We start from the raw sequence: 14215 nt of genomic DNA, 5'->3' as shown, positions 1-14215 counted from the left end.
TGAAGACTGGCAACTTTGTCAAGAATACTCTCATTTGGTTTGTATTGGGGGTATCCTTCCTACACTGAATCTGATCAAGTATATTCAAATGGGAAATAAGCCACAATTTTACCTAAAAATGATTTTATTAACGTTTCGACGCCCAAGTCGGGTGTCGTTGTCAAAATACAAAATAATATTAAATAAACAAAAATGTTGTTGCTTAGTAAAAAATTCTTCTAATAATTTATTTAATCTGACTCATTTATATCGGCAATTCAGACACGTATTATACATTTTAAAGTAGACGCCTTTAAAAATGATATTGCCAATATTGATGAGTTGCGTTCCTGGGACGACTTTACTAAAAGATAGTTCATTCGATTACATGAAATCAATCTTAACTCAAGAATAGCCGCCACAAAAAATCATAGCATGTGATCTGTCTTTAAAAAGACAACCAAATGCAACGGTGGTACTGAAATTCTCGCGTTAGAGATTCCATAGTAAATCACGAGGGAAAACCAGGAAAAACCTCGTGATACTATCCCGACATCGCAAGTATTTGGGTTTACATTTAGTTTACTCTCAAATATGTCAACACGCATGGGATAATGAACATAGAGTTCAGTGGAGAGATTCAAGTATAGTCCTAAAAGAAGCAGATAGTAAAAAGAGAAAAATCAAAGAAGCGGCTCTAATTATGCTAAATGAAACCAATTGTGTCGCAAATTCCTCGGTAGAATGCAGTAGGATGTGGTTACCCATACTAAAGGAGGAAGTCAATAGAAAGAAAATACCACAATTAGTCAATCAGTAACATATCGAGTTAGTACATATTTAGTATTTTAGTATTATTTAAAATTTAAAATATCAAGTCAGAATTTGGTATTAGTTTTGAGAGTAAACTAAATGTAAACCCAAATACTTGCGATGTCGGGATAGTATCACGAGGTTTTTCCTGGTTTTCCCTCGTGATTTACTATGGAATCTCTAACGCGAGAATTTCAGTACCACCGTTGCATTTGGTTGTCTTTTTAAAGACAGATCACATGCTATGATTTTTTGTGGCGGCTATTCTTGAGTTGGGATTGATTTCATGTAATCGAATGAACTATCTTTTAGTAAAGTCGTCCCAGGAACGCAACTCATCAATATTGGCAATATCATTTTTAAAGTCGTCTACTTTAAAATGTATAATACGTGTCTGAATTGCCGATATAAATGAGTCAGATTAAATAAATTATTAGAAGAATTTTTTACTAAGCAACAACATTTTTGTTTATTTAATATTATTTTGTATTTTGACAACGACACCCGACTTGGGCGTCGAAACGTTAATAAAATCATTTTTAGGTAAAATTGTGGCTTATTTCCCATTTGAATATACTTGATTATAAAAATGCCACAAGAAAATAGCTTCAGAACAACTGAATCTGATGTCTGACATAAGCTAAGTAAAACAAAATTCTAAGTAATTCTAAAATTCTAAGTAAAACAAAAATCCTTAGTAGTAAACAACACGGATTTCGACAGGACGATCAAGGACAGCTACAGTAGATTTAATTCAAGTTATTCATGAAAAAATCGATTAAAATTTGTACACTTTTGGAATATTCTTTGATCTCTCGAGGACCTTCGACTGTCTTGATCCAGTATGTCTAAAAGAAAAACTTATAGCCATAGGCATTCGCGAACCGGTCAACTCATGGATATATTCGTATACAACGAATAGACCACTTTTTGTGTCTATTAATAATATTTCATCGGAAATCTACTATAGTAATTTAGGAATACCCCAGGGTGGAATATTAGGTCCACTACTCTTTTTACTTTATATAAATGATATGCCTGAATATATCTCAGAAGAACACATATATATCTATGCAGATGATACCACCATACTTGCCTCAGTGGAATCCGTCGAGTTAGCACATTCTAAGGTCAAGAATGTAATCTTGCCATTTAAAAACTGGTGCTACCGAAATAATTTGGTAATAAATATCGATAAGACAGTATGTATTTAGTTTTCTTGTGGTGAAAGAAAAATAAGTACTTCTGCGTTCGAAATTACAGACAACTTGATTATTAAATCAGTTGATAGTACTAAGTTTCTTAGCACGATTGTGGACAATACTTTAAATTTTCGTGAACACGTAAACAATACCTGTTTAAAATTGAATCGAGCATATTTCGCGATATTGTCGTTAAAGGACGAAGTTACTGTAAATGCGTTGGTTACACTATACTATTCACAAGTGTATTCCATAATCAGTCAAAACATTATTGTTTGGGGACAGGCATCGGAAAGTTTGAGAGTATTTGTCCTACAGAAAGGAATAATTCGAACAATATTTGGTTTACGCTTTAGAGACAGTTGTCGACAGTGTTTTAAAAATAATAACATTCTTACGCTTGCTTGCTTCATATCTATAGGTTGTTATCACGCACGTTCACTAAGTTAAATGATCTTAAAACAGCAAATGACTTACACGCATATAACGCAAGAAATGCCGGGATAAAATATCTTCCCCGTCATATTCATACTAATTTTAGAAAATCTCCTAAATATGCAGGCTCCCTACTTTTTAATACACTATCATCTAATTTTAAAAATTTTAATTCACTTTCCAAAAAAAAACTTAAAACAATTCTTAATAAGCCATGCCTTTTATTCAGTACGTGAATTTACAGAATGCTTAGCTCTAATTATTTAGAAGATGTCCAATGTCTGGGGCGAATTTTAATTTTTGTATTGACATGATTAAATTTATAGAATAATAATTGTTGGCAACTTTTATTATGTATTTGTCTTATACTATATATTATTTTTGTTTGTAACTGTATTGTTGTAATGTTTATTGTATTTTTTTGACATGCCCTATGCATACGTGTATGTAACCAAGGGTTAATAAAATTATCTATCTATCTATCTATATATCTATCTACGCTGTGGCTGTAATTCCCGTGAACTCGACTAAATGATTCTAAAAAGGAACAGACCTACCGCCTAAATATTTCGTGTTGGTATCATGTGACCTCACGGGCTATGACGCGGATGACGTGCCACGGTAAGTATATTAGACGGATTATAAGTAGTTATTAAAAACAAATAAACCGTCTTTATTTATCATAATATGGGTAATATATGCATAATAACAAACAAGGAACTTATTATTATATATAATACTATCTATGTGTTACATGTCATAAGTCATTTTTAGGGAGAATGTGACTTAGGGGAAGGGTGGGCAAGTTGACATAGCCGGGCAAGACGACACACTGCCCCCACCACGAAACCTAGTCTATTATTCGTTCAGTCCGTACGCTCGTTAGAATCTACTCCTTCACACTTCACAGTAATCGTTTGATAGTCTTTGGGTGGGGATGCTCCGTACGTTTAAAAAAATATTTACGTTGGGGATGCTCCGTACGTTTAAAAAAATATTTACGTTTTTGTGTCATTGTTGTATCTTGGTCCAATGTAAGTACCATATGTTTCGTTAATATATTTATGCCATCGTAGCATTTCTTGTCGTGATTTATTTTGGAGATAAAAAGGGCGTTCCTAATCTTTACCTTAGGATATTGCAACTGCTCTTAGGGTTATATTTTATCCGACCATGCTTTCATGTTATGATCACCGAGCTAGCGGGCAAGTTGAAATATAGCTGTGTCATCTTGCCCTCTAAAGGACGGATCTATGAAATATTTCTGGGGGAGGGTAAAAAAACTCTGGGCCCAACTTTTATCCAAAACTCCTTTAAAATAAAATGCTCAACTAATGTTTTGGGCACTTGCTATTAATATAGAAGTAAAAACATGGGTACCTATATATTTTTTAGTATATTTTTAAGCTCTTACCTATAGTATTTATATCCAGTTTTTTCAATTCATTTAAATTATGGTGGGACCTGTCTGGGGGAATAATTATCCCCATTGCTCCTCCCCCGTCCTACCATAGATCCGCCCTTGGCCTTTATGACCTAAAATTTGCAACTGCTGTTTTTATTTACAGATGGTTTCTAATTATAAAAGAAAAACCAATAGAGGGACATGGAATGAGAAGAACATGGAGCGAGCGTTGCAGGCTGTAGCGGAAAAGCGCATGGGTTGGTTAAAGGCTAGTAGGCATTACCAAGTGCCCCAGGCAACACTTCGCCGCCGTGCCATGAATCGAAATAAAATAGCAGTTGGTACAAGAAAGCATCTTGGCAGACATGAAACAACCTTAAATCGAGAACTAGAAGAGGCTCTAGTGGAGCATATGCTAGCACTGGAAGCCAGATTTTTTGGCTTAACGACCGTAGATGTCCGCATTTTGGCATATAAATTTGCAGTGAGAATGAAGTTAAAACATCAATTCAATAACACGAAAAAAATTGCAGGCAAAGGTTGGCTACCTACGCTCTTTTCGACTAAGGCATCCGAATATATCTTTACGTCAGCCAGAGGCAACATCAATGGCACGCGCTGAAAGTTTTAACAAACCACAAGTAAAGACCTTTTTTAAAAATCTACGTAACGTAATAAATAATGAAGACATCGACAAAAGTATGATTTTTAACATGGACGAGTCAGGGTTGACAACTGTACAAAATACTTCTAAAATTTTTGCGCTAAAAGGAAAGAAACAAGTGGGTGCTATCACCAGCGGGGAAAGGGGAGTACATTCAACTGTAGTAGCGTGCATGAGTTCAGGGGAACTTATATTCCACCTGCTATAATTTTTCCTCGGAAGAAATTCAATCCAACATTATACGACGGAGCGCCACTTGGGACTTTATGTTTGTACAATGAATCAGGTTACATGACCGGGGAACTATTTTTAAAGTGGATGGAACACTTTATTAAACATGTTCGACCGAACACCAAAAACAAAGCCCTGCTAATTTTAGACGGGCATGTCAGCCATAAAAATTTAGAAGCATTGAAACTTACAAAAAACAATTCAGTGGTGCTATTTTGCTTGCCTTCACATTGCACACATCGTCTCCAACCTCTCGATGTGTGCTTTTTCGGGCCACTAAGTAACTACTACGATGCAGCAGCAACTCAATGGTTGAAGGAAAATCCGAGTCGTGTCATCACTCTTTATCAGTCGCCTCGCTTTTTTCTTCCGCCTACAATAAAACCGCAATACCAACGATAGCTTTAAGCGGATTCATAGCAACAGGGATCTCACCTTTCAACCCGGATATATTTCCAGAACACATGTATTTGCCCAGCACAGTAACTGACGTACCACTTGAGGCCGATAATGCAAACACTGAATCCCTTAATCCGGGTGCATGTTTCGCTGCAGCAGAACATTTGAATGAAGAAGATCCGCAGTCATCTACAACAGTAAATACAAAGCCACATGAACGTGTAGAGTCTTCAGCTAATAACGTCACAAACGTTTTGTTGCAAATTTCACCTCTTCCTCAGGGAAATGCAAGAAAGTCCAGAAGAAGAAAGGCCAATAGTTATCAAGATGTTCTTACCACGAGTCCATACCTCCAGAGTCTTCGCGAACAACAGAATATTAAGAAAGCGAGAGAGGTAAGAGGGAATAAGCAAAACTCAGTAAAGAAAAATGTGTTTGATGGTACCTTAGGATGTGGAGATAAAGACACTCAAAAAGATTGTCGAGATAAGAGAACCGGAAAATTAAGAAAACGTTAACGAAGTGCGGCAGTTAAAATCTATGAGAATAAATCAGACTATGAAGAGCCCTTTAATGAGGACGACGACGATGATTGCGCATGCCTCTATTGCAGTGAGTTATATAGCCTATCCAAATGTCAAGAAGGCTGGTTACGTTGCCAAATGTGTAAAATGTGGGCTCATGCAGAGTGTGCAGGACTATCAATGAAGGCTAAGAACTTTATTTGCGAATTATGTTTTGATAATTGTTCACTTTATGTATAAATCCACGTATATGCCGTCTTGCCCTCTAGGGTAGGGCAAGATGACAATTTGTCTCTTTTTTGTTTTACATTTACAGTTTTAAAATGGAGTTCTGATTTTGTTTTTCACTTGATATATATTAAAAAAGAATGTTTTGTTTGTATTATGGCGCTTTTTAATTCATGTTACCTTTTACATTTTTCAAAATAAATCGATTTTACCTTCGAGTATGTCGACTTGCCCACCCTTCCCCTACACCGTTTGACTTGTGAAGCATCAATATACTGTTCATTAAAATAATGATTATTATCTAGAAGGTGAAGTGCGTGCGTAGAATCAATTTTTCTAATATTGAAAGCCCTTTTGTGCCCTGCTATGCGTTTGTCAGAGGTTCTGCCGGTTTGACCGATAGGACAAAGTTTTCTGACAGTCACCACATGTCAGTTTGTATACACCTCTCGGTAATTATTTGTTGTTAAAAAACACAGAAATTTCTGAATGGCCAACTTGAGACCAACAGCTCCCCACTCCTTAACCTATTTAGTTAGAGACTTTAAAGAGTAGACACATAATAAAAATCCATCACTTGACAAAGGCACTCTGCCGAAACAGCGGTAGTGACAGTAATTTTTAATAAATATTATGGAAATATTGAAAACAAAAGTTTTCAGTGTTTTATTGTTAGATAAAATGAATTTTCATCAAGTAACGGTCGAATCCATCAATTCTAATGTAAAATATTCTTTTTTTCTTTTTTTTATTCTAATTTTTTAAAAATATTCTTCTTCTTCTTCTTCTTATGCTTGTTGTAGATCTGTCGATCTGTTAATTCCGACGTTGAAGTATTTCTTGAGAGGTAGACCGCCAGCTATCTCTCCATCTTTTTGGTGGTCCCCCCGGTGGACGCTTGCCTGCTGGTTTTCCTTCTAGAGCAATTTTTGGTAGTCTGTGCTCCTCCTTTCGTTTTACATGACTGAACCATTTTCTTCGTCTTTGCCTGCCCCATCTGACTACATTTTTCACGCCACATTGTTCCCTGATGATGTTGTTTCGTATTCTATCTCTTCTTGTCTTCCCTGCTATTGCTCTTAGTGTCTTCATTTCGGCTGTTCGTAGCATGCTTTTGGTTTTATTGGTGTCTTCTCTTGATTCAATGCCATATGTCATAACAGGTCTGATGCAAGTTTTATAAATTCTAACTTTGCTGTCCATTCTCATATATGGGTTATTCCAGACCACATCTCTCAAACATCCGGACAAGACAGCGGCCTTGTTAATTTGTCCTCTTAGGCCTCTGGCTGGGTCATGATAACTTGATATTTGAACTGGTTTAGCTGTTCTATGGGTTTCCCCTCTACCACGAGCTTGCATCTAATTGGGACTTTCGCAATGGTAATGCATTTTGTTTTCTGCGTGGATATGTTCATGTTGAGTCGTCGACATGCTTGATAGAATCGATAAAGTTGTCTTTGTAGGTCATTCTCGTCCTCTGCAATCAGGGCTGCATCATCCGCATAGCACACTATACTGATTCTACTGTGGCCGAGTCTGTATCCTAGTTGTAGCGATTCCACATCTTCTATTATTTCATCCATTAGCATATTGAATAGAAATGGACTGAGGCTGTCTCCCTGCCTGATTCCTCCCGGTGTTGGTATGTTGGCCGTAGTGGTGTCGTTTGTTTTAATATGAAATATGATGTAAAGAAAATATAGAGTTAAATTTACTGATTTTAAGTCATCATTCATGTTGCGAACTATTTTTTATTAACACTTTAGCTCCCGGGTCATAATTTCTTACTAACCCAGTACACTATTTTGACAAAAAAATATGACGATTAATGTTAAGAAAAATTAAAATATCTTTGTTAAAATAGAAAATATTTCAAAAATATAAGTATTGTTTTATGTGGTATGTTCTTTCTTTACATTGTAATATTATAGATTATAGATAATAGATTTTATGCATTATAAATACATATTTGTTTAAAATAAAAAGCTGTTTTAATTAATAATCTTAGTTGTTGCCTTATGAAGTTAACACACTTATTGTTTTCCCCCATTTTTAAAAAATGTGAAAAGTTGAATTATATATGTCCGTCTGTCCCAGCCTCGAAAATGCGTATTTTCGAATTTTCAGATTTTACATCGATTTTAACTCGAAAACTATGAACTTATAAGAAACATGAAACGAGACCTTTTTATTTAAAATAACCCAAAATTTACCCCATTTTAGTTTAGAAAGTTTCACTTTTCCGCACGCCTGTTACTTTTCCGCACGCGTGTTACTTTTCCGCACGCGGTTTTTACTTTTCCGCACGCGTGTTAATTTAGATATGTTAATATGGCCTTAAAGTAATGATAATACATGCAATAAACTAATATTTTGATATTACTTACCAATTTATTTCAAATATATCTTATTGTGTTCCTGTTTTAATGAAATTAACGCGACAATTCGATGAAATAAAATTATTTTGACATAATATTCGAAAGTCAAATCGGTAGACAATAACAGTCGTTTTGAATCATCGTCATGGAAACCAAGATCGTCGTCATGCTAACTAATTATATTGAAAGTTTGGTTTTGACAACCTGGTAATTTGTGTATTTTCATATTAATCAAATTAATTGATTAAGATTTGGTAATTTTTTAAAGACTCTTAGATAAAATATTGTTCCTAACTCTTGCAGAAAGTCTCTTTTCCGCACTCGACTGCTTGCCGAACTCCCGCTTCGCGTCGTTCGGCAAACTGCAGTCGCGTGCGGAAAAGAATGACTTTCTGCACTTGTTAGGAAAATAACTATTTTTCTACAAACGTGTTAAACATGCAACTTTTAGCAATCCATAAGAGCGTTAAAAATGTTACTTTAAAGCGCAGTGCTTAAAATTTTTTAAGGCACTGCAGTTAAAATTGAAATGTCAAATTTTGAAAACAAACGTCAAAATATTTTTTATATTTCATTTATTCACATTAATATTAACAGTACAACTTGCGCAATTTGAAAATGGTTTTTTAAAAGGTTTTTTAAAATTTAATTTAAACCGTATTATTGCATTTTGAACACGTTTGTAGAAAAAAACTATTAAAATTTGTTAGAATATACAACAATAAAAGTAGACGTTATTCTATAGTTGTTATGATTTACATATTGACAGTATAAGCAGTTTTGATGTAATGTCAAGAAAAATGTAAAAATGGAATGTCAGTCAAGTTCAAGTAAAAGTTTTTGTAGGTACTGTCCTGTAATTGAGAATGAATAAATTATAATTGTTGACATATAAGACGTTTGTAGAAAAAATATTGTATGATATACGTGTTAAAATTACATTTTTAAGGCACTCATATGAATTGCAGAATTCGCTTCGCTCATTCTGCAAACCTTCACAAGCGTGCCTTAAAATTGTATTTTTAACACTTATATCATAAATAACTATTATCTACTCTATTTCACATTATGTAGGTATGTATAAGTTTTTAGTTTGTGAAAACTGTTATTATAGATAGTACGTGAAGTATTTAAAGTGTGCGTGAAGTAACAATGTATTTTAAATGGGATTTACTTTTTCGCACTGTTTTTGGCACATATTCATATAATCAAATTAATATCCTTAACTTTCTCATTGTCATGGTGATGACACGTGATAAATTACAAAAAAAGTTTTGATAGTTTTGTACTTTGAAAGAAGTTTGAATTTTTAAATGTCAAGTTCTAAAAATTGTAGAATACAAAAATGTATTCCAGTGACGAAGGGTTGCTCTTTTTTTGTTTATCGTAAATAAAATATTGTAGAAATACAAATGGTAATAAAAAGCACAAACAAACGCAGAAAAGATATACATAAAGGAACGTGGATTTCCCCGGATAAAAGGACAATAAATCAAATAGACCACATATTAATAGAGAAGAAGCACGCCCATAATATAATAAATATAAAAAGCATGAGAGGAGCGGAATGTGACTCAGATAAGTGTGACTCTGGAATGTGACTCTGGTAAGAGCAGGTTATAAAATAAATGCTAATATAAATAAAGACAATCAAAGGGACAAATAAATAAAAAAAAAAATTCAACACAGCAATACTAAAAGATAATACGACACAGAAGAAGTACGAACAACGTATATCCAGCAGACTAAACGAAGAACCAGAAAAACTAGACCCGGAAGAAAAGTGGGAAAGCATACAAGAAGCAGTTTTAAACACCAGTAAAGAAATATTAATTAAAGGTAATAGAAAACAAAAAGCGAAAGAATAGTATGATGAGGAATGTCAAAGAATAGCCGAAGAAATTAGAAAAATAAGAATAAAAAACTTAAGAAATAATAGTGACATTAGCGAATTGAGGAAAATTATGAAGAGAACATGCAGAAATAAAAAAAGAAAATACAACGAAGAAAAACTCAAAGTGATAGAGGAAAGATTCCAAAAAAAGGAAATAAGATCCTTTTACCAGGAAACAAGAAAAATGGAAAGGGGATATCAGAAACATAACCCATATATGAAAAATGAGGAAGGAATATTAATAAATGAACCAAGGGAAATAATGAGAAATTGGCAAACTTACTTTACACAACTTCTAAACAAAAACGAAGAAGAAAGGGGACAATCCAGGAAATTGAAGATGACCATATAGTAATAGAAACACCTACGAGGGAAGAAATAGAAAATGAAATAAGAGGACTAAAAAACAATAAAAGCCCAGGAATAACAGAAATATCGGCGGAAATGATAAAGACAGGAGGAAAAAGACTACACAAGGAGATACATAGCCCGATAAAAAGTATATGGTAAACAGAAAGAATGCCAGGAGAATAGACCAAGGCAAGGATATGCCCCATACATAAAAAAGGTGACAAAATGACACGGAAAAGATATTGGGCGAATATCAGGGAGGACTCAGAAGTAATTGGTCGATGACAGACCAAATATTTGCGTTAAAAGAAATCCAAACTACGTGCTACGAACATAAAATAGCAGTATACGTCCTGTTCGTCGGCCTTAAACAGGCCTACGATACGGTAAAGCGGCAACAGATGTACGCACTAATGAAAGAAATGGGCCTACCAAGTAAAATCGTCAGGATGGTAAAGATGACTATGGATAACTCCACAAACGAAGTAGCATGGAAGGGACATAAATCAAATAATTTTGAAACAAAGGAAGGATTAAGACAAGGAGACCCACTATCAACGACTCTTTTTAATGTAATACTGGAAGGAATAATTAGAAAAAGTAAAATGAACACACAGGAAACGATTTTTAAAAATGGATATCAATTTATAGCATTCGCAGATGATCTAACACTATTAACAACAAGAAAGAGCTAAAAAAATTAATGAGCAATATAATAAAAGAATCAAAAATTTTTGATCTTCTCATAAATAAGGAAAAGACAAAATACATGATAATGGGAGAAACATATAAAGAAAAAGAAGACAATTTCACATTGGAGATAGAAGGAGAAAATTCATGCGCGTTTAAAAGAGTTTCAGAATTTACTTACCTGGGTGTAAACGTAGATGAAAAGGGACATGGGGAAGGGGAGATAAAAGCAAGAATAGCAAAAGCAAACAAAAAGTATGGAGCATTGCATCCATTAATGAAATCCAAAGATGTCTCAAGAAACACAAAAATAAGAATCTACAAAACAGTTATCAGACCTACAGCTACATATGCATGTGAAACATGGGTGCTTATAAAGTCAGAAATATACCTTTTTGGAAAGATGGGAGAGGAAAATACAACGAGCAATATATGGAGGCGTGAAAATAGATGGTCAATGGAGAAGAAGAAATAATAAGGAACTTGAAGAATTATGTAAGGAACGAAAAATAACGACGGCAATCAAAGCACAGAGAATCCGATACTTAGGACACATCGAAAGAATGGGAAAGGCGAGAATGCCAAAAATGGTTCTATTACGTAAACCAATACAAAAAAGAAGAATAGGGAGACCGAGAAGGAGATAGAAGGATAGAGTATATGAAGCCATATAAAGTATGCAAGGTTTATTGCAGTTTAGACTTTTCTACTAAAAATTTCGACATTTCTATAAAAAAGAATAAAAGTAAAGCAACCAAATGTACCTATGTATCTATAATCTATAAAAATAATATTGTAGTGCTTATGTTATGAAATAAGAAATTTATGACTATGAATCTGCAATCAATCACAAACAAGTCTGGATAATTGGCTCTGCCAAAAGTCATTTTTCAGAAAAGAAAAGACATTTCTATTCCTGTTTTCCAAGCAATAAATTGAAATATAAATAAAAAGACTAAAATACTAAAACTTCATTTTTGATTGAAATATAAATATGCAATACTTACAATAATATTACAATAGTAGATATCTTTTAATTTAATAGGTGCCGAAATCAAAGGCTAGCCGATTTCAGCACTCTGGTGCCGTAGTATAGGAGCATCTGTAAATATGCTTCCCGTTCACAATACTCGAAACTCTCAATACTTACAAACATCAGATTAAAATTGCCTTAACTATAACTATTACAAAATTTTACCAAACAATATTAAACAGCTAAGCTGTAACATTTTCGAAAATGTTATAAAAAATATCTGCTAAAACATTGCTTTTACTGCTCAGAAGAATATATGACTCATTGCAGAAGATCCACTGAACTGCATAGTGCATACCGTGGCTCTGCGACAAAATATTTTCTGTTAATCCATGTTCTTTGTGATATTTAATAAGTTACAAACTATATTTTTTGTAAAGTAGTTAAATAAATTTATATATTTATCTCCGTTGTTATTGATCCGATTGGAGCGTGTGACGCTTTAAATGAAAGTGAAGGGATAAAGATTGTAATATTAAGATAGAAAAAACAAACAACACAGAATTTTCGTTATTAATGAACGTATAGTCACATACGAGATATCTGATGTCACTATAGATGAAAATAGATTTACTGTAAGACAAATTTTGATTTATTGACTTAAAGAAGGCCTCTTGCTTAGTAAAAAATAAACAACTGATTGAATCCCAACAGACGGCATAGCAAATGGAAGGGGAGTATATAACGAGTATATTAAAATTGAAAAAACAATAACGGCGACTACTAAAAGGGTACTACACGGTATCTTCGTTATTAATGAACGTATAGTAATTATAAGATATTATAGAGCACTATGGATTAAAATAGATTTTGCTATAAGACAAATTTTGATTTATTGATTTAGAGAAGGCGTCTGGCTGCGATGAAAGGGGGGATATAACGAATATATTAAAATAGATAAAACAAGCAAGACTACTACTAAAAAGGGCACTACACAGCATTATCTACGTCGACATCAAGATGGCGACCTCTGGCACACACTCATTGTCAGAGCTCTCCCAAAATTTAAATAAAAAATGTGGTAAATGCAATAGAAAATTTGTAAAAGGTGAAGTGTTGTTTGTTTCAATCTACCCTACACTTCAAATGTGCAAATGTTGAGGAAAATGTTGACGTTAATGACTTTAAGTGCGAAACTTGTGACATCCTGGATAACGACTTTTATGATGCCATTGAGGATTTATCAAATACCGGCATGTTTAATTCCAAATTATTTATCTATATGTTTAAACAAAAAGATGATTTATTTAACGAACTTAAAGATAAAATAAAAATTCTGAATTGTCAAATAGAATTATTAAATAAATTAAACACAATTAACCATTTGCCAATTGATGCAAATACAGAAAAGATAGCTAATATAAAACCGGCCTTGCCAAAGCAAAACCAGATTGATAAAATTGCCACAAAAACTACATTAACAAAAAATGTAGTACCCACTACTAGCAAAAACGATGGGAATTCCTTTTGTGAACAAAAACAAGAACACAACAAAATAACACGCAATCAACTGTCTACAGAAATTTTAAAAATAGAAACACAGAAAAAATGCCAAGAGATTATAAATCTACCAATAACAGAGGCTAAAGAAGAATGGACTGAAAAGAAAAGAAATAAACAAAGAAGAAAAAAGATAAATAGACCCCAAATTGTTGGTACTAGCACCGAGGGGCTGCTGCCGGCATAAAGGGTGTCCCTAAATTCACCGACTTGCATGACATGTATATACATTGTATATAGAGTTATCCCAGCTACCGATGTGGCTACGATAGAAAATTTACTCAAATCGAACTTCCCAGAGGTTTTATGTGAATCTATAACATCCAAACATCCAACCGTTTATGCATCCTTCAAAGTAAGAATATATCAAGAGAATTTTAAAAAGGCCATGGACCCATCGATCTGCCCTAAAAATACATGTGTTAATAGTTTTTTATACCTTCGGAACAATTACAAACTCCAATCCCAGAGGTAATGTTTAACCCT

Source organism: Diabrotica virgifera, chromosome 9, assembly GCF_917563875.1.
Source record: "Diabrotica virgifera virgifera chromosome 9, PGI_DIABVI_V3a".
In the NCBI taxonomy this organism is placed as follows: domain Eukaryota; kingdom Metazoa; phylum Arthropoda; class Insecta; order Coleoptera; family Chrysomelidae; genus Diabrotica; species Diabrotica virgifera.
The sequence above is the reverse complement of the archived record's forward strand: the minus strand, read 5'-3'. Positions refer to the sequence as shown.